The sequence below is a fragment of the Thalassophryne amazonica genome, chromosome 19 (genome assembly GCF_902500255.1).
Source record: "Thalassophryne amazonica chromosome 19, fThaAma1.1, whole genome shotgun sequence".
NCBI classification, from domain to species: Eukaryota; Metazoa; Chordata; class Actinopteri; order Batrachoidiformes; family Batrachoididae; genus Thalassophryne; species Thalassophryne amazonica.
In genome coordinates, this window is record NC_047121.1 from 64,110,622 (window position 1) to 64,133,166 (window position 22,545).

The window sequence follows — 22,545 nt, forward strand, 5'->3', positions numbered from 1 at the left end:
TGTACATATGCTTTCCCCACTAAATGTATATTAATGCACCATCCTGAGTGTTTCTATTCTCTGTCCACTCCAGGAAAGTGCAGGCCACAGCCGACATGCTCTGCGTGGCTTATGTTCCATCCTGTAGGCTGGCTTGTTTAGCTGTCATCATGCTGTGACCTGCCAGCCGCTGTGAAATAAGCCCCTGGATATTAAATAAGCTATCTCTTCATCTATACTTAACCATAGTGGAGTGACACATCACATGGTCCTGGGCAAATAACATTTATAGTGGAAAATGTTGAAATGAGCAAGATAGCATTCTTTGGTCAGTCATATGACTGAAAGAGCAACATTTCCAACAATATCCTTTATCACACATCGCATAACAAGCTATTAAATCACCCCAAGTATGGAATAATGTTTATCCAAGGCTGCGACAGCCTACAAATGGCTTTTTTGTCCATTTAGCACATTTTAAAGTTAAACGTCCGCTTGGTCACAGCCCAGTTCTGCACACAAAAGTGGTGGTTGTGTAGTATATGACCTGGTTCACTATTAACTATTACCCACTTAATGTCCTTCTCGGCTTGTCACATGTGGAGCTTAGGCTGAGCACCGGCCTCTGGGGCTGCCTGGGGCTCGTTCTGGGCCACGGGTTTTCAAAACCTGCACTGCCATCTGCTAGACCAGCTCAGGCTGACGTGGCTTCAGCTCCAGCAGCAGAGGCCCGTCTCTCTCCGACGGCCAGGTGTTACCACGGCTTCATGCATATGGAATCAGAGATTACTACAGATAACAAGCTGTACGTGTGAGCTGACACACGCAACTTGAAGACGGCGTAAAGTGACGTTTGTGCACAATGCGCAGACTTTCCCCACCTAAAAGCCGCTCAACTTAGCATGACTGGCTGCTAATGAGTGGTCCCTCTTCTCATCACACAATCCTCAGTCCCTCCCTCCCGCATTCATCAATTCTCATTAGGGAAAATCATCATGTGGAATACCAACTTTTGGCCAATATTCATCACTGTCAGCCCTCATCCACTGCAGCACAGTGACAGACGCTGGATCTGGGAGTGCCTAAGTAGCACTGACTTAGCCGTTTTATTGCCTAATCTCACTCTCTGTGCTTGTAGAGCCTACGCAACTCTCTGCAGCATGCGCTCCCCAACAGCAATTACTTTATGCAAAAAGAGTGGAGGAGTTCAGTGAGTGGCATGAGTGAGAATAAGCCTCCTCTGAACTCCGGTAGGCTGCCGCATTCAAAAACGGTGCAGCTCACTTCCCTGTGGGCACTAAAGGGCAGCAAGGAAAGAGGATGGCTTTGGAACACCGTGACAATGCGTGTTGCTGTAACTTTATTGTATCACTGTATGGATTCATTGTCCTCACGTACTTAAAATCGCACCTGCACTTTTTTTCTTTCCCCATCAACTGGCTCCAATCTTCTATATGGAGCTTATCTACGTCACAAAGAGATCGCCTTCGCCAGCAGTGTTCCCTTTGTAAAAATAGCTGGTGTGTCACTCTCATAATGCTATCAGGATCGATACGTTCATTCCTATTTTAGCTGCTTTGCCCCTTTGCCCACCTACGCCGAAGAATAGGGGAGCTTGCAAAAACCCAGTCGCCGTGTCAGCTAATCAGGCCCATATTGCTTCAGTCAGTCTTGCCCCGTAGTCGGCCTGCAGAGGCTTTCTCCCCAGTGCAAGTTGGGGATATTTTTCCCCAGAGGTCAGCAGGCTGGCCGGCTTGTCTCGGTCCAGCCTTCCCCTGCTGCCAGGTGGATCAGAGGGTGGCAAGTGTTTCACCCTTCTGCTGAGAAAATGAGATCACACCGCCACAATAGGAGGGCTGCCTTTGGAAGACCTTCATTCCAGGCAACAAGATAATAATGAGAAACCCTTTGCACCAACGAAGGAGACATTAGAATACTCTTAAGTCAGTCCCTGACTAAATACTTAGAAAGATGAGAGAGGTCTGTAATTTTCAACATAGGTACACTTCAACTGTAAGAGACAAAATGAAAAAAAAAAAAAAATCCAGGAAATCACATTGTAGGATTTTTAAAGAATTTATTTGTAAATTATGGTGGAAAATAAGTAATTGGTCAATAATAAAAGCTCAACTCAATACTTTGTAACATAATCTTTGTTGGCAATGACAGAGGTCAAACGTTTCCTGTAAGTCTTCACCAGGTTTGCACACACGTAGCTGGTATTTTGGCCCATTCCTCCATGCAGATCTCCTCTAGAGCAGTGATGTTTTGGGGCTGTCACTGGGCAACACGGGCTTTCAACTCCCTCAACAAATTTTCTATGGGGTTGAAGTCTGGAGACTGGCTAGGCCACTCCAGGAACTTGAAATGCTTTTTATGGAGCCACTCCTTCGTTGCCTGAGTGGTGTGTTTGGGATCATGGTCATGCTGGAAGACCCAGCCACATTGCATCTTCAATGCTCGCACTGATGGAAGGAGGCTTTGTCTTAAAATCTCATGATACATGGCCATGTTCATTGTTCCCTTAACACGGATCAGTCGTCCTGTCCCCTTTGCAGGAAAACAGCTCCAAAACATGATGTTTCCTCCCCCATGCTTCACAGTAGATATGGTGTTCTTGGGATGCAACTCAGCATTCTCCTTCTGGATTGGTTGCTGGACTAATACCTATTGGCAGCACACATCTGGACAATGGCCAGACAGCCTGTCAGAATAATAGCTGGGGATGGACCGGTTGTCCACCTTGGGTCCTGTTGGCAACCACCCAGGCAGTCAACCGGCCCATCTCCAGCTCTTGAAATTAATCATCTACCTCAGCCAGGTGAAACATGGGGTTCCATTTGCCTTCTCCAGCTGCTGGGTTACCTCCAGGGCTGGGTAATCTCGGCTTCAGTGAGGAAAAGTCCTCCCACATATTTGTTCCATCCACCCACTAAACCAGCTGAGTCTAATTAGTTCAACTCTTCAGGCAGGTAGATGAGCTAATCAATGAAATCACCTGTTTTAGGTGCACAGGTAGAAATGATACATGTATGGACTTTTAGTCACTGAAGCCGGGGTTACCCAACTCTCATTACCTCATCCAACTGACAGAGTACAAAAATCAGAATCTCCCCCCACCCCCCATCAGATCTTGGAGGCAGACTTCAATCATCAACAAAAATTCGGGATGGGACACAACAGTGTTGTATTGTGATTAAACTGTATAATTCAAAATGTGACTGGAAATAAACATTCATCAGACCAGTAGAAGTCCTATCTCAATCCAAAATTTGTAACACCGAAAACTCTTCTTCTTTTGGGATAGGGTCCATCTCCATCTCAGCCTGTCTTCTGCATCGTCCTGTCACACCAGCCACTTACATGTCCTCCATCACATCCATAAACCTCCTCTTTGGCCTCCCTCTTCTCCTCCTGCCTGGTGGCTCCATCCTCAGCATCCTTCTCCCTATATATCCCGGGACCCTCCTCTGCACTTCCCCCAACCATCTCAATCTCACCTCTGTGGCTTTGTCTCCAAACCATCCTACCTGTGCTGTTCATTTATGTTCATTCCTAATCCTGTCCATCCTTGTTACTCCTAACGAAAATCACAGCATCTTCAGCTCAGCTGTGAAAATTCAATTTGTAATCTGTATGTGTACGCTGTCTTTGAACTGACACTCCCATCTATCCAGTGTACAGTTGTAGACCAGGACAGAGCAGATTAATACAGTTTGCCCTGAAGTGCTGTAGCTGGTGTTCTCTCACAGTGCAAGTGGTATCCCTCATCTGAGTCTCACTGAGTCAACGCTTGTTCAACAGTCATTCCAGGAGAGTCCAAGGATCGTTGGAAGACACCTCGTACTGAAGACCTCCCTGTCTCTACACACCTGTGACATGATCAAGATATAGATTACTACCTCTGCCAAGAAGGCTGTGTTTTTATGTGTCTATTGCTTTGTTTGATTATCACCTGGATTATTCAGAAACTTATGGATTGATTTGTATGACATTTGGTTGGGTGGGGCATAGGCCAAAAGAGTCCCAATTCCCAGTGTGGATCCAAGGAATGCTTGTCACTTTTACCAAGTTAGTGCAGTTTTTCCCCTCAGTTTCTCATTGATTCTCTGAACCTCAAGCCATTATTACTCACTATGGACAGATTTTTCCCTGCACCTGCAAGTCTTGCACCTTTATAGTTATTCTTCACTTACAGAAGCATTTAGTGTACATGGTTACTTCAAAGACCATAAGAAATATGAAAAATGTCATGATGAACAATGGGGCTCAGAGGGACAAATATATATATATATATATATATATATATATATATATATATATATATACACACACACACACTCAACAAAAATATAAACGCAACACTTTTGGTTTTGCTCCCATTTTGTATGAGATGAACTCAAAGATCTAAAACTTTTTCCACATACACAATATCACCATTTCTCTCAAATATTGTTCACAAACCAGTCTAAATCTGTGATAGTGAGCACTTCTCCTTTGCTGAGATAATCCATCCCACCTCACAGGTGTGCCATACCAAGATGCTGATTAGACACCATGATTAGTGCACAGGTGTGCCTTAGACTGCCCACAATAAAAGGCCACTCTGAAAGGTGCAGTTTTATCACACAGCACAATGCCACAGATGTCGCAAGATTTGAGGGAGCGTGCAATTGGCATGCTGACAGCAGGAATGTCAACCAAAGCTGTTGCTCGTGTATTGAATGTTCATTTCTCTACCATAAGCCGTCTCCAAAGGCATTTCAGAGAATTTGGCAGTACATCCAACCAGCCTCACAACCGCAGACCACGTTTAGCCACACCAGCCCAGGACCTCCACATCCAGCATGTTCACCTCCAAGATCGTCTGACACCAGCCACTCGGACAGCTGCTGAAACAATCGGTTTGCATAACCAAAGAATTTCTGCACAAACTGTCAGAAACCGTCTCAGGGAAGCTCATCTGCATGCTCGTCGTCCTCATCGGGGTCTCGACCTGACTCCAGTTCGTCGTCGTAACCGACTTGAGTGGGCAAATGCTCACATTCGCTGGCGTTTGGCACGTTGGAGAGGTGTTCTCTTCACGGATGAATCCCGGTTCACACTGTTCAGGGCAGATGGCAGACAGCGTGTGTGGCATCGTGTGGGTGAGCGGTTTTCTGATGTCAATGTTGTGGATTGAGTGGCCCATGGTGGCGGTGGGGTTATGGTATGGGCAGGCGTCTGTTATGGACGAAGACCTCAGGTGCATTTTATTGATGGCATTTTGAATGCACAGAGATACCGTGACGAGATCCTGAGGCCCATTGTTGTGTCATACATCCAAGAACATCACCTCATGTTGCAGCAGGATAATGCACAGCCCCATGTTGCAAGGATCTATACACAATTCTTGGAAGCTGAAAATGTCCCAGTTCTTGCATGGCCGGCATACTCACCGGACATGTCACCCATTGAGCATGTTTGGGATGCTCTGGACCGGCGTATACGACAGCGTGTACCAGTTCCTGCCAATATCCAGCAACTTTGCACAGCCATTGAAGAGGAGTGGACCAACATTCCACAGGCCACAATTGACAACCTGATCAACTCTATGCGAAGGAGATGTGTTACACTGCATGAGGCAAATGGTGGTCACACCAGATACTGACTGGTATCCCCCCCCAATAAAACAAAACTGCACCTTTCAGAGTGGCCTTTTATTGTGGGCAGTCTAAGGCACACCTGTGCACTAATCATGGTGTCTAATCAGCATCTTGATATGGCACACCTGTGAGGTGGGATGGATTATCTCAGCAAAGAAGAAGTGCTCACTATCACAGATTTAGACTGGTTTGTGAACAATATTTGAGGAAAATTGTGATATTGTGTATGTGGAAAAAGTTTTAGATCTTTGAGTTCATCTCATACAAAATGGGAGCAAAACCAAAAGTGTTGCGTTTATATTTTTGTTGAGTGTATATAAGACACACATCACATGTTCAAAAGGATGTAATATATGGAGGACTGAAATAGTAATAGTAAAACAATAAATGAATAACTAACTGTACAATAAAATAGCTGTTTTCAAATTGATTTATTAATCTATAGATATATTAAATTATAATATAATTTAATATGATAGAAGGGTACAGGTATGTCCTCTACTGGGTTCCACTTTAATTGGAATGAGTTGTTCCCCCCCGTGCTCCTCCAGCATACACACAAACACATACTGACAAGCATCTCATCGTCGGGCGATACAGAGCACTTCAACTTTTTCACGGCCGACTGAAGGATGAGGGAGCGTCCCCAAGAGACTGGCGATTAAACAAGAAGTAAGGCGAGCCGGCTGACCCCTCCTCCTCCTGCTTAGACTCTCACTGATCTGCTCATATATGCACCAGAGGAGAGAAAGAATATAAACGAGCCACAGATTATCAATAAAGTCAATATGGCATTGTGTTACACGCGACCTCTGACCTCAACAGTTTTACTAGCACTACTCAACAGCTGCATGTTGTGTGCTTTTTTTTTTCTCTCCTCCTGATGAAGTCATTCACATGTCTCTGTTTGATGTTTGGTTCATTTCATTTATGGAAAGTTCTCACATTATTATGGACGTTATTCAGATTTGATCCTGCAGTCACTTTATCAAAGCATGATATATCTTCATTACTATTCCAGTCACAGCCATGTAAAGCTTTGTTTCAACATATATAGCAGATCACCGCTGGTTCTACAGCGTTAACGTCGCCCAGCTCACGCCGGCTGCTTTAATTCATCTCCAGCATTCCGTGTTTAATTTTTAGCCCTGGCTGCCTACAGGGACTTTAACCCTTTCTGCTGTCTCATTTTTAATCGGATGCTTTTTTGTTAAATGTTTAACTTAAATTGGGAGCCTCATAAATATTCCAAATCACTCGTTCTGTGTTTGATGAGGAAATGAGCCTCGTACCTGCTGTGATTCCCCAGGCAGGCGGGAAGGAGGCAGTGGTGGGGTGCAGGAAAAAAAAATCCCCTACAACTTAACTCCCGGAAGCAGACCCGAGCGCTGCTCTGACAGCAGACATTAGCTGCAGCAAATTGTTTTAACAATGTGAGGGCCGCCTTTGTGTCGAGATAATGATGATATCTCTTTTCTGCGGCATTACATGCGACTGAGGTGATCCTAAAGGGCTCCGCCGTCGTGGCTGCCTGAGAGCGCCTTTTTCACAGCTTGTGCAGAATACGAATCTCGATGCTCTAACGTGGGTCCGGCAAAATGAATTCTGCAAATATTTGGTTGATTTTATGAGCTAATTCTGTGGACTCGCTGCACCGCAGTGCAGAAAGTGCGCCGACTTACTGTAGTTAATATTGTACCCGCCTAGCAAAGGTCAAACATGTTTGACCTTTGAGTTAGACAGGGCTGTTTCAGAGTTCCTCTCCCTTTGTCTCTTTCTCTTTTTCTGTCCATCTTTCCCTCCGCTGGCTCTGTGGTCATTAATCTTCTACACAGGTGCTGAAGACTCCTGACCCTCTGCTCCACTTCTTCCATTAGCGCCGTGACAGCTTGCCTGGAAGGTTCATATACCCAACCGGATTTCCAGCTCTCTTCTCCCGCACACACACCTTCAGCCGGTCCACAATGTCTCCTTCGCCGCTCGAAGCTTCTGCTGCGCTTGTTGTACAAGTAATAAGGGATGTATAATCCACTCCCATCATTATAGGGGAAGCAATCTGGATGCAGAGAAGATGTATTTGTGGCCACTCTGCTGAAAATGATGCAGATCAGAAGCAGCTCAGTGTCCAACTGATGTACAGAGCATAAAACGACAGGCAGATACTGCCAACAGATGTTCATTCCACTCAAGGTGCAATGGCATCAATGCATTAGTTCAGAAATAAATGAATAAATAAAACTTTAGTTCACTCATCTTCAACCGCTTACTCCAATTAAGGGTCACGGGGGGGTGGAGCCTATCCCAGCAGTCATAGGACATGAGGCAGGGTACACCCTGGACAGGACACCAGTCTGTCGCAGGGCCAGAAAAGACAAACAAACACATTCACACCCCACACGCACACCTACAGACAATTTAAAGTTTCCAATCCACTTAACCTGCATGTCTTTGGATGTGGGAGGAAGCCGGAGCACCCGGAGGGAACCCATGGAAACACGGAGAGAACATGCAAAGTCCACACAGAAAGGTCGCAGGTGAGAATCGATCCCGTGACCTTCTTGCTATGTGGCAACAGTACTAACCACTAAGCCACCGACCGTGCTGCCTACAAGAGAGACAGCGAGGTAAAATTCAAAGATGTTAAACGGAGTCCTTCTGTACGCTAATTCACTGATATTCTGTTGTCTGGTTCTGGGTTGCAGTGGCAGCAGACCAACCAGCTCATCCCAAACTTCCCCTATCCTTGACCGCATCTTCTAACTCTTCATGAGGGATCCCGTGGAGATCCCACTCCAGATGGGAGATATAGCATATGTGTGTGTAATATTTTTAAATAAAAAAAAAAAAAATTAATTTACCCCGACAGCAGACAGACTCCATCTCGGATCCACTGCAGCTGTATCACAAGGTTCGGAACAGATCCGCTAAACGGTTCCGGATCAGAGTCCACTTCCACCTCGCAGCAGATAGAGAATGGATGAAGATCACGTATTGTGGCCGAAATCAACTCTGCTTTGGACCCGTCTTCAGACAGCACGCCCGCCATGAGTCCATTTTGGACCCGTTGATGGCTCATAAGTTTATTCACCCTCTAATCTGGCTGAAACATTACAGGAATCTGTAATTGAATTGAATGATTAGTGAATTGATTAAAATAAATAATTACTGATTCACAACATTCCACCAAAGTATAAAAAAAAACTGTTTCAATAATAAGATGCTGAGTCTGGCATTGTTAATAATAATAATAATATTTTCATTGTTTCATGAAACCAGTTCAACAAACTGAGTAATTCTGTTAATAAACCAATAGACAAAGCAGAAAATATTACTTTATTAGTGGCCAAAATGATGTCAAAAAGTTTTAAATAAATTATTTTGCATATTTTAAGAGATAATTGAGGCCAGAGATGGTTTTATCCTCTATGAGAATCTTAATTTTAATGACAATGCAGACATAATCAATTTTATATGCCTATCCTGTTTTTTTTATGTTTTCTTTATTTGTTTATCTGCACTTTTGCCTAATATTAACATGCGTGAATAAAGACGACAGTTTGTTCAGTTTATTCAAGGCTACTCACCTCTCTAAACTAATTTCAACAAATGAAATTACATACGTATAATTCAGACAGTTGTTAACACTTTCAGTGCGCTGATAACGAAACAAACCTGTGATTTATCAGCTTTGATTTATCCTCTGTCTCATTGGGTTTGTAGATCTGCACCATGTTCTGGGGTCACGACCCCACTGCTGCACACTTTCAGATTGACAACAGAGGAAGCAGCCACAGAACAGCTCGAATGACCGAGACGCAAACACGTGCACACATTTCTTAGTGTACGCGGCATCTCTCTGCATCCCGCTCTCCGGCTGCTGTGCACCCAGGCCCAAAGGCAAAGGGAAGCACAAATGTCATTCAGGATGCTGAAAGGTTACAGGGAAGACGCACTCCATGCTGTTAATTTGCTCCCTGGGGTCAAAGGAGTCGACCGGCAGAGTGAACCAACTCTGCCAACTCGTGAGATTGACCAAAAATACTGACGACTCCTGCAGCATCGTGTTTTCAGACCGTGGTCAGGAAAAAGCAGTTAAAATTTGTTTTTGTGAGCAAATTTTGAAATATGTTAACTTATAAATATCACCACAGCTGTCTCTTTTGTGTAGCTTTTTATTTTTAATAATTCCACAAGATTTGATGTCACGTGGACGTGACGTATGCACGCTGGTGATCCTGTCCGGGCCGCGCGTCTGACTTTTAGCGCGTCTCTCCTCTCCGTCACACTAAGGTCCCCTTGTTTGGTATCGCAAGCGCAGCAGTCACATTGTGCCACAATGCAGACAGATTGCTTGGAATAACCATTGGAGACCTTCCATATATCCTCGTCAGCAATTTGCAGGATAATTTTGGCACTCTTTGACGTTTTTCAGCTCCCCTAATAAGACGCTAAAAATAAACAAGCGAGTAGTCGAGGCACTACGTATATCGGGACGGCGTAATCCTATTTTACAAGTCTGAACGCGCAGCAGCCGATAAATATCAAACCTCAGCAACATTGTTCTATGTGGCAATTTTCGCCATTTCTAAAAGAAGAAATGACTGAGTGCTCGGCTTTTAGACGGGCCAGGATTTACTAAATGGATGAAATGTCATTTTCCAAATTTCATTACTAAAGACCGAGAGAGAAAAATGCTCAGTCAATTTATGTACCGTAACAAATATCAGGTGTTTTTATTTTTGCTTCAGCTATTGACCACTTTGGTAACAGATCGCATTATAAGTCTACTGTAATTTACTAAAGTTTCTGTAGAAATAGAGTGTATTGATTCATGCTGATGTGCTGCTGCTTTACTGTCAGCCATGACAGCCACACTGCCAAAATGTCCAGTTGCAAAATGTCCAGTGCACATTTTACTAACTCGCTTTTCCACCAGATGACAACACAAATTGTTCAGTCAAACAACCGCTCATTATGTATTCACGAGTACTCTGTTACCAGTTAGTCAGTCTGACATAAGCGGCAACCTCCAGTGTTGAAAAACAAAGCCAATGTGGATGTGACAGATCTTGTACTTCCTTAAATGGGATAGAGAATCAAAATCATCTTTTTCATGTTTCTGGTGTTAGTTCAGAGTCTCCCCGCTGTGGGGAATACACACGAAGTGCCAGCAAGTTTCAGAACCTCTATTTCAAGTATTTCTCCTTTTTTGAATTGCCCCTAGAAAACAGGCCAATCCGTTTTTGAGAGAAAACTTACGTCACTTTTTCACCAATAGCCCCCCCACACACACACACACCCACACCCTTTCACACACGCCCCTTCGAAATTAATTATTCATAAGGTTGTGCCCACCCATTCGTAACACTCGAAAAGAAGCAATGGCGAGCTACAGGTGTGCTTTCCCAGGCTGTTTTAGCGAACTATGATCTTCCCACGGAAAGCAATGTACACGATCATTGGCTTTTATTCCTTTTTAACCGCATCCCCAGTACATACAACCGCCGACTATTTCTTTGCTCTGCACATTTCACGGAGGACTGTTTCACAAACCTTGCACGATTTCGAGCTGGCTTCAGTCGGCATTTAATACTCAGTAAAGGGTCAGTTCCGACTCTGCGACAAAATCAACCCCAGCAATCAGTACAGCCTGTATCACATTTTCTTTTGTTTTAAATTTGTGTCGTGCCATATTCCTGTTGTAAGAATTGCACGTTAGAATGGCACGTTAGCTCTGGTTTGTTCCTCTAAAGGCAATGAGCTAACCCCTTAGCAGCTAGGGATGGGTATCGAGAACCGTTTCCTTTCGGGTATCGTTAAGAAATGACTCGATCCACCGACATCAATAAGCTTTGTGCTTAACGATTCTGTTATCGGTCCTTCAGAGTGGCCGTTGTTTTGGGGGGTGTTTGTCAGGAAAATGATAATTTCTCTATTGATTACAGACCCTGCAGCGGGTCCGTAAACAACTTTTCTGCAGCGCGGCTTTACTTTGAACCTTGAACCAATCGAAGCAGTGGTTCAAAGGCGAGAGAGCAAGGGCCTGGGTGTACCTGGTACCTGGGAGTTGTCCAACAACACCACTGTTATGGAGACCACCACCAACGGGAGGATAGGAGAGTACGTCAAGAACTCTCTCTTCAAGGACAAAGATATACCAGCAGGTGTGAAGGTGGCTACGAACACCTCCATTTTGCAGCCCATTCTACTCTATGGCTATGAGGTAGGGTCGCTGACCACAAAGAGTACAGTCAAGGCTGTGGAGATGAGAGCCCTGGGAGTTTCAGAGGACTGACCAGGCGTGATCGACTCAGCAATGAAAACATCAGGGAGCAACTGAGGGTCCAGAGTGTGTTAAGAATTATTCAGCAGAGCCAGCTATGACATATCAAGAGAATGGATACCATCAAGACCCTGGTGAGGCGTCCTGGGTGGTGACCTACAACAAAGAGATCCAGAGGAAGAACTAGAAAGAGTTGGACAGACAACATCAGGGACGCTATCAATGTTAGAGCTTCATCATTGGAAGATGTCGAGAGGACCACCCTGTACGCTGACTGGGTAGAATGGAGGGCATTCTGGCAGACAGGTGGCAATACCTAACTGGTGACCAGGAAGACTTGCCTGCATGATCATGACATGTAAAGTCTTTTCATGAATAGTTTCTAACTTTATGTGCTTCTTTCGATTGTGATTTGTTGTGATCAACTGAAGAATAATTTTCCATCTCTGCTACTGGGTTTGGGGCAGCACGGTGGCTTAGTGGTTAGCACTGTTGCCTCACAGCAAGAAGGTCATGGGATCGCTTCCCAAATGGGGCCTTTCTGTGTGGAGTTTTCATGTTCTCCCACATCCAAAGATATACAGGTTAGATGGATCAGGAACTTTAAACTGAACACAGGTGTGTGTGCGGGTGTGAAGGTGTTTGTCTATATGTGGCCCTGCGACAAACTGGCATCCTGTCCAGGGTGTACACTGCCTCACACCCTATAAGTGCTGGAATAGGCTCCAACCGTTCCTTCGACCCTTCATTGGGCTAAGCGGGTATAGAAAATGGATGGATGCTACTGGGTTTGCAATAGTCGCCAACACATGCAGGGGAGATCGTGAGACTATGAATTCTCCAAATGCTTGTTAAAAGATAAAGTGGGTGCATTTTGGTTATGAAAAGTAGATATACTAAAAGGCAATAATGTGATAGAGAGATTAGCTAAATGAAGGTTTGAGAAGAAATTGGCACAAAAAGGTGATGTATGAAAACAGAACGCTAAGTATAGTAGGTGAGACAGAATGAGAGGGTTGAATTAATCAGCAGAAGATGAAGGACAGACAAAACGAATGGTGGCGTGAGACGGACACTTAAAAATGTAGCTGGAGATCAATACACACAAAGCTATCTCTGTCGATAAGATCTACCCATTACTGTCTTCAAAGTCAAACACGTCTAATTCTGCTTTCTGATTAAATAACTCATGACTCAATCACACAACGACGCCCATTTTTCAATTCTAAATGGTCCCATTAATGGACAAACATTACGACGTCTCCTCTTATAAATCTGAATTATAATATCAATGTAAAGTGTAACCTGTGTGTTAATATGTGAAGATAGCCTATGAAACAGTGAAGCAAAAGGAAGAAAAAGTAAAAAAAATTAAAAATAAAGCAGCAAGCATGATATTTAATTCTCAGCTTCAATTTATCCCACTTCATCTCTATATTCTCTTTATGTATCTAATATTTCTAATTTACCACCAGTCCAGGAAAAGTGAAACAAGAAGCCATAAATTCCCTTCTAATTCCAAATAATTCCGATTACATGGACGAGTAGTTTTCAATCAGGAAGATAATCTGGATGATAGATGGTGGGATAATTGGCTGTCTCTGCCACGTAAATATTGTGTCGTTCTATTAATCTTGCCGAATGAAGTGTCAAGCTGTCACTCATTCGTCAAACTGAATTAGGAAATATAACGAATAAATAAATGCATGCATGCGGCGGTGGAGTATGTGCATGTGCACGATGAAATGAGACCAGGTGGTTGCACTGGAGATCAAAGCAGGGTATTTTCTTCATTCATTCATGGTGTGGAAATGCATGAAGATGTGCACTTTATTCATAAACTAAAACTAAATAAATAAGAATAAAACCAGGAAATGTGATGTTGGGGGATTAAAGGTCTTACTGGTATACCTTATTTTCCAGATTATAAATTGCATTTATTTATTTATTTTCACAAATTGGGGAGGTCCTGCAATTTATATTCTGATGTGAATTTTATATGGGGGAAAAAAATGCTGTATTGTCATCTATGGCCAAAGGATGGTGCCATCTACATGTGTGACAAGCTGCTCCTATGTAGTGAATGAGGTACTGTGATTCACATTTCAGTACAGGAGGTGATAATGCACCATTAAGCTGGATGCCAACCACTATGAAATAAAATAATGAAGAAGATCTTAATGTGAGAGATTTTCTGTGTCTTAGAGATTGAGTGAATTTAAGAAATCCTGCTCTCAAACTGAAAGACCATGCTCTGGAATAAAAAGCGGGAATGTAACTTTCATACAAATCAGCTAAGGCTATTATCCTTTACAAATGTTTTACAAAAGAGTCTTCAAACATTTAACTACAATGCACGTTTAGCTGTTCAGTGGCAGCAAGAAGCAGTTTATTCAAGTTTTGTGCCTCAAACAATAACGTTAATTAACCTGTAAGCTTGTGCTTGCTAACAAAATGTTTGTGTGATAAATACATAATGCACTGAGTTTTCCTACATTTAATTACATTGCATGTTTACCTCATATATGATCATCTGTTCAGTGGTGGCAAGAGGTTTACCCAATATTTGTGCCTCGTACAACAACATTAATTTGCTTGCTAGTTTCTGCTTGCTCATGTGGTGTTTGTATTATAAATAAATAATGGATAGATTAAGTAATTTTACTTTTTGTTGCATGAAGCAGTAGCACCACATTAAAAAAATAAATAAATAAATGCAGCTAATCCAAGGCTGGTACTGATATACTTGCCTACCTGGGTAGACTGAGACCCAAGCAGGCAACCAGTTCTTTCCCAAAATTTCAAAAGTAAGCATCGATTTGCCATAGCCAGGGGAAACGTGTGTTCTCGGCCTTCAAGTGCCCCGTGGTTGCCGTTCAGGACCCAAAGAGATTAGGTAGTGTGAAAGACAGACATGTGTCCTGAAGTGGACACACCTGGAATCAAACCCTAGGTTGGCAGATGAACTCAACTGCAAAGATGAATCAGGTCAGAGGTGGATTTTGAGGCAGGGGGTTGGGGAGGCGGGGTTGTACCCCCCCCCCCGAGATATTGACCAAAAGTAAAATATGGGAAAGGTCTTGTATAAACAAAGGTTCATTGATTAACGCTGCTGCATGCAGAATTAGTTTCTGCCGTGCACAGTTCAGCTCACTTGACTGAAGTCACTATCCTCAGACTATTTCCAGTGTATAAAATAAAAATTGTGAGTTAAAAATGATGACTAAAGAGACCGTATCTCCAGATTGCCTTCGATGTGCAGGACAAAGACTATATACATTATCAAACTTTTATGAGGAAGCATGCATCCAGACCCCTAGGGACATGCTTTGACACACCTAACCAAGTCACAACGCCCCCCCCCCCCAACGCTAGATCCGCCCCTGCAGGTGCCCATAATAAATACCAACTTGAAAGCACAGATACTTGAGAAATGAGCCATTTTGTTTTACATTTGTAGTAAATTAAGATCAATTTATAGATATCTGTTTTGACTGAAAAAATAAGACTTTCAGGTGATGAATGTTTTATCAAAAGCCAATTTAAATGATTAAATGTGTCAGTCTCCCTGAAACAGAGATGGGGGTGCAGAATAAGGACAGTACTGTGGGGTCCACCCGTCCTTCAGCAAGCATCAAATCACCTGCAGGATTACACATTTTAAAACATTACTGTGTAACAAAACCCTACACTTAATCTATTCAGTGGCACTTTATCAGGATGACTACACTCACAATTACATTGTCTTTTCTGTCCCGGGGTCCGTATCCATCACACACCAAAGGCAGTACCCGTCTCCCGACCAGCAGGTGAATAGCTGAGATTGTTTTTCACCTTCGAGGAAGAAAAGACATTTGTTCAATAAACTCTGTATTGTAATCCCTATGCAATAATATACCATAAAAATGAACAGAATACGTTACACATTTCAATTAGCATATTTGAGGATACCTTTTAACCAATATTCCAGAGGTGATTACAAAAAATCTAATCTTCAACTTGTTGGACAGGAAGATTAAAGAAAGAAAAAAAAAATCAAGCATGTGCATTCTTTAATTTATAAAGGTGATCATTAAGGACTTGCAGGCAGGGATTAGAACCCATTCCAGACTGGAGACAAGAGAGACCTCACCATTAGAACAAAAAATGAAGTTTTCACTGAATTCTGAATTAAATCTTTAATATGAGTAATTCCCCAAAAAAGGTCAACCCTGATGGAGTTCCTCCTGCATCTAACGCTCCTATTTCTGCTGAACCGCTCCTACCTGGCATGGCGGGGGCCACTAATTATGGGCGGTTAATTAAGGAAGCCATCAGGTGTTTGGTAAGGCAAACAAGAGCCCGGCTCTCCTAAATCATAAGTCCCTTCGCCGCGGTTATTAACTGGCGGCAGGTAAAGCACTGCCTTGACACATGACATATTAGATCTTCAGCGAGGAAGGGCCGCCCATTTATCTGCCTGATAAACTCAGAGCTGCTTTTCATTTTCAATTATTGGGAAATGAGATTAACAATATGATGATGCCAGCAACCAAAACACCATGCACCAAAAATCAGAGAATGTACTTTTCCTGCAGCCTTGATCAAATGAGCCGTCTTACGTGAGCTATAAAGTATATAGAGAATTCAGAGTGCACGCCTCTGCCAGCAGACATCCAGTCACGTCTCTGTTGACATTTTACTTGCATCTTCCTTTTTATTGTGGCTGTAGCATCATCAGATCCTGATCACTGACCTTTGATCCAAATTACTGACCTAATCTTTGATCCTAAGTGACTATCTTTGTAGCTGATTTTTGACCCTGAAACTGATCAGTTATCCTGATTAGTCACCTTTGTTTAGGACTGCTGATCTTATTTGTGATCCTCAATGACAATCCTGATATCTGGCCTTTGATCTTGATCACTCAACTTTGTTTCTATTTGCTGATCTTTGATCCTGATCCTGATTGCTCATTTATTGTCTTAATATTTCATCCTAAGCGACAATCCTGATATCTGACCTTTGATCTGATCATTTGACTTTGATCATGATAGCTCACCTGTGATCTTGACATTTGATTTTAAGCAAAGATCCTGACATCTGACTTTTGACCTTAATAACTCCTGATGGCTGTCATCCCTGACATCTCAGAAATTTTTCCATAACTCTTGTTGGTCTGTCTGTTATCCTGAATACAGGATCAAATGAATCTGAATCAAAGACTGGAGCATGACCTTTGATTAAGATTGCTGAATAAATCAGCAATCCTGATTATAGGATCAAAGTAACCAGGATTACAAAGCAGATCCTGATATTTTATCTTGATTGCTGAACAAATTAGTGATCCTGATTGTGGGATCAAAGCAATCAGTAATCAAAGTTCGTATAGATCAATCACAAAATCTGGATCAAAGTGAAAAGATCAAGTCTCTACAAATAGTCTTTTGTTGTTCAGCATTTTTCAGTAATCCCAAATCCTTCCACAGTTACATATTTAGCGACATCACATGAGATAATCCCAGGAACTCGCCTCATGGTGTTCCTGAAATAACAACTTTCAAACATCCAACATGAAGTCCTTTGTCTGCCTAAATCTCTCTCTTAGGTGGTCTGCTCTTGGGCAGGTCCAGCATGCACAACCGCACACCATCTCTCTCGATCCATCGCCATCTCCTTTATGATGTGACAGCCACGCCCCTTCTGGTATGTTGTCCAGCATTGCCAACCTCTTCCTTCCTCTCCCTCTCTTTCCATCTGCTCTCCCCTCCAGCACTGTTCTTAACATTCCTTCTGATCTCATGATGTGGCCAATCCATCGCGCTTTCCTCTTCCAGATTGTAACTTTTAGGCTTCTCTTTTCTCCAACTCTCTTCAGTACTTCTTCATTTCTCACGTGCTCTCTCCAGCTGATCTTTTCCATCTCCTCCAAACCACATCTCGCCTAAATATCAGTGTTTTTTATTGTCACTGATGAACCTGAGAATGTCTCAACCTGAAGCAAACTCATTTTCCTGAAATTTTAAACAGTTTTCTGACAGTTGGTACAAGTAAAATATTATCATACATTCAACCTTAATAAATCTTTATTTTTGTGTATTTCATTTAGCTCCAAACTGGACATGAAGGCTTAAGTTATCACTAAACAAACACATTCCACATACATTTTTCAGTAAGTACGTAAGTAACAATTTTAATAAAAAATAAATTATACGAGTACAGTAGACTATATATATATATATATATATATATATAGTAGAATTCATGGGAAAGGTTTTTAAAAAACAGCTTTAATATTATTAATCTTTTTAACAGCTGCTCGTTGGAAAAGCACAAATGGTGATTACGATTATGGACGAAGTTGCGATCTGATCGCAGTGACGAATTGGAGTGTCCAGGTTTTCATTTTTCCTGGATCAAGAGTAACATCCAGGTTTCCATTACTTACTGGACTTGGCCATCAGAGTTGTATCTCCATGTGATGGAAGTGTTGAACTTGTAGAATTTCACTTACATCCATATCTCTGGGTTCTCAGGCTTTACGCCTGGGAGACACCTGGGACAGGGGTGTTTGGTTATGCCAACATCTCTGTAGGACAATGAAGGACTAAGTCTTTAAGGTCCTGGTGCTTCCTGTATGGTTGTGAGACTTTGACGCTAACCATTGGCCTAAGGCGACGACTGGATGTCTTTGGTACTAGGTCTTTTCTGAGGATCCTTGTGGACAGCTGGAATGCTTTGTGTCAAACCAGTGGTTACTTAGGGAGAGTCAGATAACAACAATCACTTGATTTGTGAAAAAGCAACAGCTACACATTTTATCCTTCCATATTGAGATCTCCAGCAACTGGAGATACCCAAGGGATGCCATGTTTCTCCTGGCTATGACACTGAAGAGGTACGGATGGACCAGCTGTCTGTCCGCGGTGTGATGGATGCAACAACAAGTGGCTCCAGCCCATACTCCCAGACCTCACTTGGGGATTGTTTCAATTTACACTATGTCTTTTTGAAACAATACTATTCAGGAAGCTTCTGCCCGACACTTCAACATGTTTACATTATTTTGTTACTTGAGCTATACTGATACATGCTATTGGAATGACATTGACGTCTAAGATTACCTACCTGACCTGGGTAACACAAGGTCCACACCCTATTTTACTTCCACAGACATATAGGGAATCAAAATGCATTGTAAACTTAGTTCCACCTTGCGGCATCAATAAGTCACATATGGTTTCTGGGCTATGCACTAACTGACAGACAAACGGAGCGTCCATTTCTGTATGCTGCTGTGTCCCTGTTAAATCACAGTGGGGTTCACAGTATTCCAGAGAGGTCCGGCCTGTCACTTCACAACTTCCATATACCTCACACCAAAATTTATGGTGTGTGGCTTCTGTACCCCGCCGTACTCCTCTTGTGGGTTTACTCCTCCTCTGCTGTCCCTGCCGCACATAGTAAGGATCCCAGCCCTCGTAAAGCTGACATCTTCACTAAACTATGTTAACAAGGCCGTAGTGATTTGTATATGCACAGCCTGGTGGCATGTGGCGGGATGGGGGGCGGTGGAGTGACTGAGAAGGCGAGTCGCCCAAGAGATTACGGTGGAACTACAAGCTAATCGAAGTACCGCCAAGCGCAAAGGTTGAACTGCTCATGCACAAGCATAAACACCCTAACAAGACAAGTATCTGAGGCTCACATGGCGTATAGTATGAGCGCAGGTAATACCGGTGTCCGGTGAGCTGGTCGTAGACTATTTCAGCTCCTGGATTGCTCGCCGCGCTGGGATTTATAGACTTCAGGCTGAACGGCTGGTGAAGGTGCAGAACGCAGACAACGGCTCTGCCCTTCCGCTGCAGTATATTACCAAGCAACATCAACCGTAGTGTCAAGACAAGCATCTTTATTATTTAAGGTCACACCTTTTAAGGTGAACTATTTGGTTGTGGTCGGTCCTGTACAGAAACATATTAAGTAATGCATGTTCCTCAACGAGAAGGTTTTCAACCAACATGTTGGGTTTAACATTCTTTTTATTCACAGTTGATTTGTCTTTAGGTGGTGATTCTGATTTAAATGTTTAGATTTTGCTTGAATTAAAACATTCTTATTTTTCACATTATAAAACAGTACGACAAGGTAGACCTCAGTAGGATCAGAGTTGGTTATCAATATGTAGACTTGGATTCGATTCTGGTCATGCCCACCTGCCTGTATCCTTGGACAAGACATTCATCTGCATTTTCCCAGTCCACCCAGTTTTAAATGGGAAAGTGACCCATGACAGATTGGTGCCCCATCCAGAAAGCATCATGGGCTCTCATCTGGTTTAGGCTACAGTATCAGGGGATAAGGACCAACCCCAGTGCACCTCAGGAACTTTCAAATTATAAGAGAGGATGTTATGGACCTTGGTAGAGGCTAATCAGTGGTCTTTTGGTAATTTTCAAGCTATAACCCATTACAGAGACTCAGATAAGGAGTATCACTTTGTCAGGGAACGTCAGCTTTGACATTTGGGCCATGTGGTGCTTTTCTCTAGGCATGATCCAGCGTCAAGGCCCCCAGTGGCTGGAGAAGGCCAATGGGATACCTACGTTGCACCTGCAGCAGATCGATGGTTACTTTCCAGAGTTATGGATGGACAGTTTGTCTAGATGGGTGCCAACCAGTTCCACATTGTGTTGGATAAGACAACCTGCCAGTGCACGCACCCAGACCTGACCTGGACCCATGACATATAGCATCTTATAACTGCCAGAGTAGGCCAAGCCAGAGCAAAATCTCCAAAAACCAATATTTGATATTGGCAATCGATCAATACAATGATCAGAATGAACTAGAAAACAGACAAATCATATTTTGAAATGTGTTTATCTGTGGTTCTATTGCAACTCTTAATAAACAAAGGGGCAGACAGAGTTTGAAGTATTGTTGCACCCTGTTATTTGATCAGTGTTACGTGTCTCCGTGTTTATTATTACGTCTCGTCATGTTGGACATGGACATGTCCACTAGTGGTAATTGAAAGCCCTGCGTGCTCTTTTACTGCCTGACAGGTGAGGCTTGTTTGAGGTCACCGATGAAAGCAGTGGCGCCGTCACGACCCGGCTGCTGCTAATTTGAGACAGACTCACATTTAAAATTATATTACACTTCATTAAAACACACTTCCTTTTTTTTTATCTGTGTGGGAATGACATTCAGGAGCTGCTTGGTTAATAAGATCATCCTGATAAAGATCCTCAACTCTGAAGCAGATCTGAAGTGCATTAGCAGTATTAGCAGCATTACCATTTGAACATCCAAAACATACATTTTACAATTTTGCTTTATTTCCAAGACCTTAATGTATGAATACTTTATCCGTCTGTTTGGACTTGACGTTTTCAAAAGTGAAAGACGTTAAAGCTAAACCGGAATCCTGTGGGATTTAATATAAAAATTATAAGCAGCTTATTGCCTCAGTATCTGTGGAATAAAAGTGGAGTTAATTTCATCAAGCTAACAGTGCTATCAATGCTAACATGGAAATTAAATAATATAAAACTTTCACTGGATGGAAATACTAGACTTCTCTGGGTGTCCGTTACTACAGTTTACCACACAGCAAGCCATATTATCTCAGGTACGAGGTCTGTTAGAAAAGTATCCGACCTTATTATTTTTTCAAAACTATATGGATTTGAATCACGTGTGATTACATCAGACATGCTTGAACCCTCGTGGGCATGCGAGAGTTTTTTCACGCCTGTTGGTTACAACATTCGCTTGTGGGCAGGCTTTGAGTGAGGAGTCGTCCACCCTCTCGTCGATTTTTTCATTTCAGTTTAGGAATGGCTCAGAGACTGCTGCTTTGTTTGATCAAAATCTTTCAAAAACTCTAAGGCACAACTGAGTGGACACCATTCGATAAATTCAGCTGGTTTTCGGTAAAAATTTTAACGGCTGATGAGAGATTTTGGTCTGATAGTGTCGCTTTAAGGACGGCCCACGGCGACTGACGGCGATCTGCGCTCAGAAGTTAGGTTGTAAAAAGCTGAAAAGGTGGGATGTTTTGGCACTGAGGGTAGACAACTAAGTGTTTGCAAGAGGAATATGTGAGTAGGTGACAAACCATCTGTGGCCCAGTGACCCTAGACCTGCTTCCACAGGAATCGGAGAACTGTGCTCCTCCGATCCTACACCTCATCCCATCACAGTCTTGGCAAGTGATGGTGTGGTTGTGACAGATGACTGTGCTGCGCCGTCCTGTTGCACTGGCTACTTTAAGCAGTTTTATAAGGTTGATCTTAACTGATAGGATGTTGGACATCTTCAGTGCCAGGGTTCTAGTGTCTGATTCACCAGTTAGCTGTGAACCTCCAAACTTCAGAGAGACTGCAAAGATTGAGGAACAACCAAGGGCAGGTAAAGCTGCAGAGATCTGTAGTATCAAGGCTTTACTTTGTGTGAAATGGTTACTTTGGGAAAATCAGATGAGGTGTACTACTTGCATCAGCTACGACATTATGGACATGTGATGCGCTTCTCTGTGTATGATCCAGCGTGCAGGTGGCTAAGCTGAGGAGCCTAGCAACTGCAAAGGTCAGTGGGATACCTATGAATCACCTGGCTGCAGTAATAAGGTGACTACTTCCAGGAGGTGGT

The 22,545-nt window shown here is 42.9% G+C and overlaps 1 protein-coding gene across 5 annotated transcripts in view; it reads right to left on the reverse strand.

Annotated features, from left to right (window-relative positions):
- Positions 1-22,545, reverse strand: part of esrrb (estrogen-related receptor beta) — a 215,168-nt gene that overhangs the window by 122,952 nt on the left and 69,671 nt on the right. The window contains exon 1 of one of the 5 annotated variants that reach the window (XM_034159552.1): positions 15,642-15,741. The exons of the other annotated variants lie outside the window; for them this stretch is intronic. The gene's annotated coding sequence lies outside the window, so the exon portion shown is untranslated. Of the gene's footprint in view, positions 1-15,641; positions 15,742-22,545 lie in introns of those variants that run through there. 5 annotated transcript variants of the gene reach the window in all.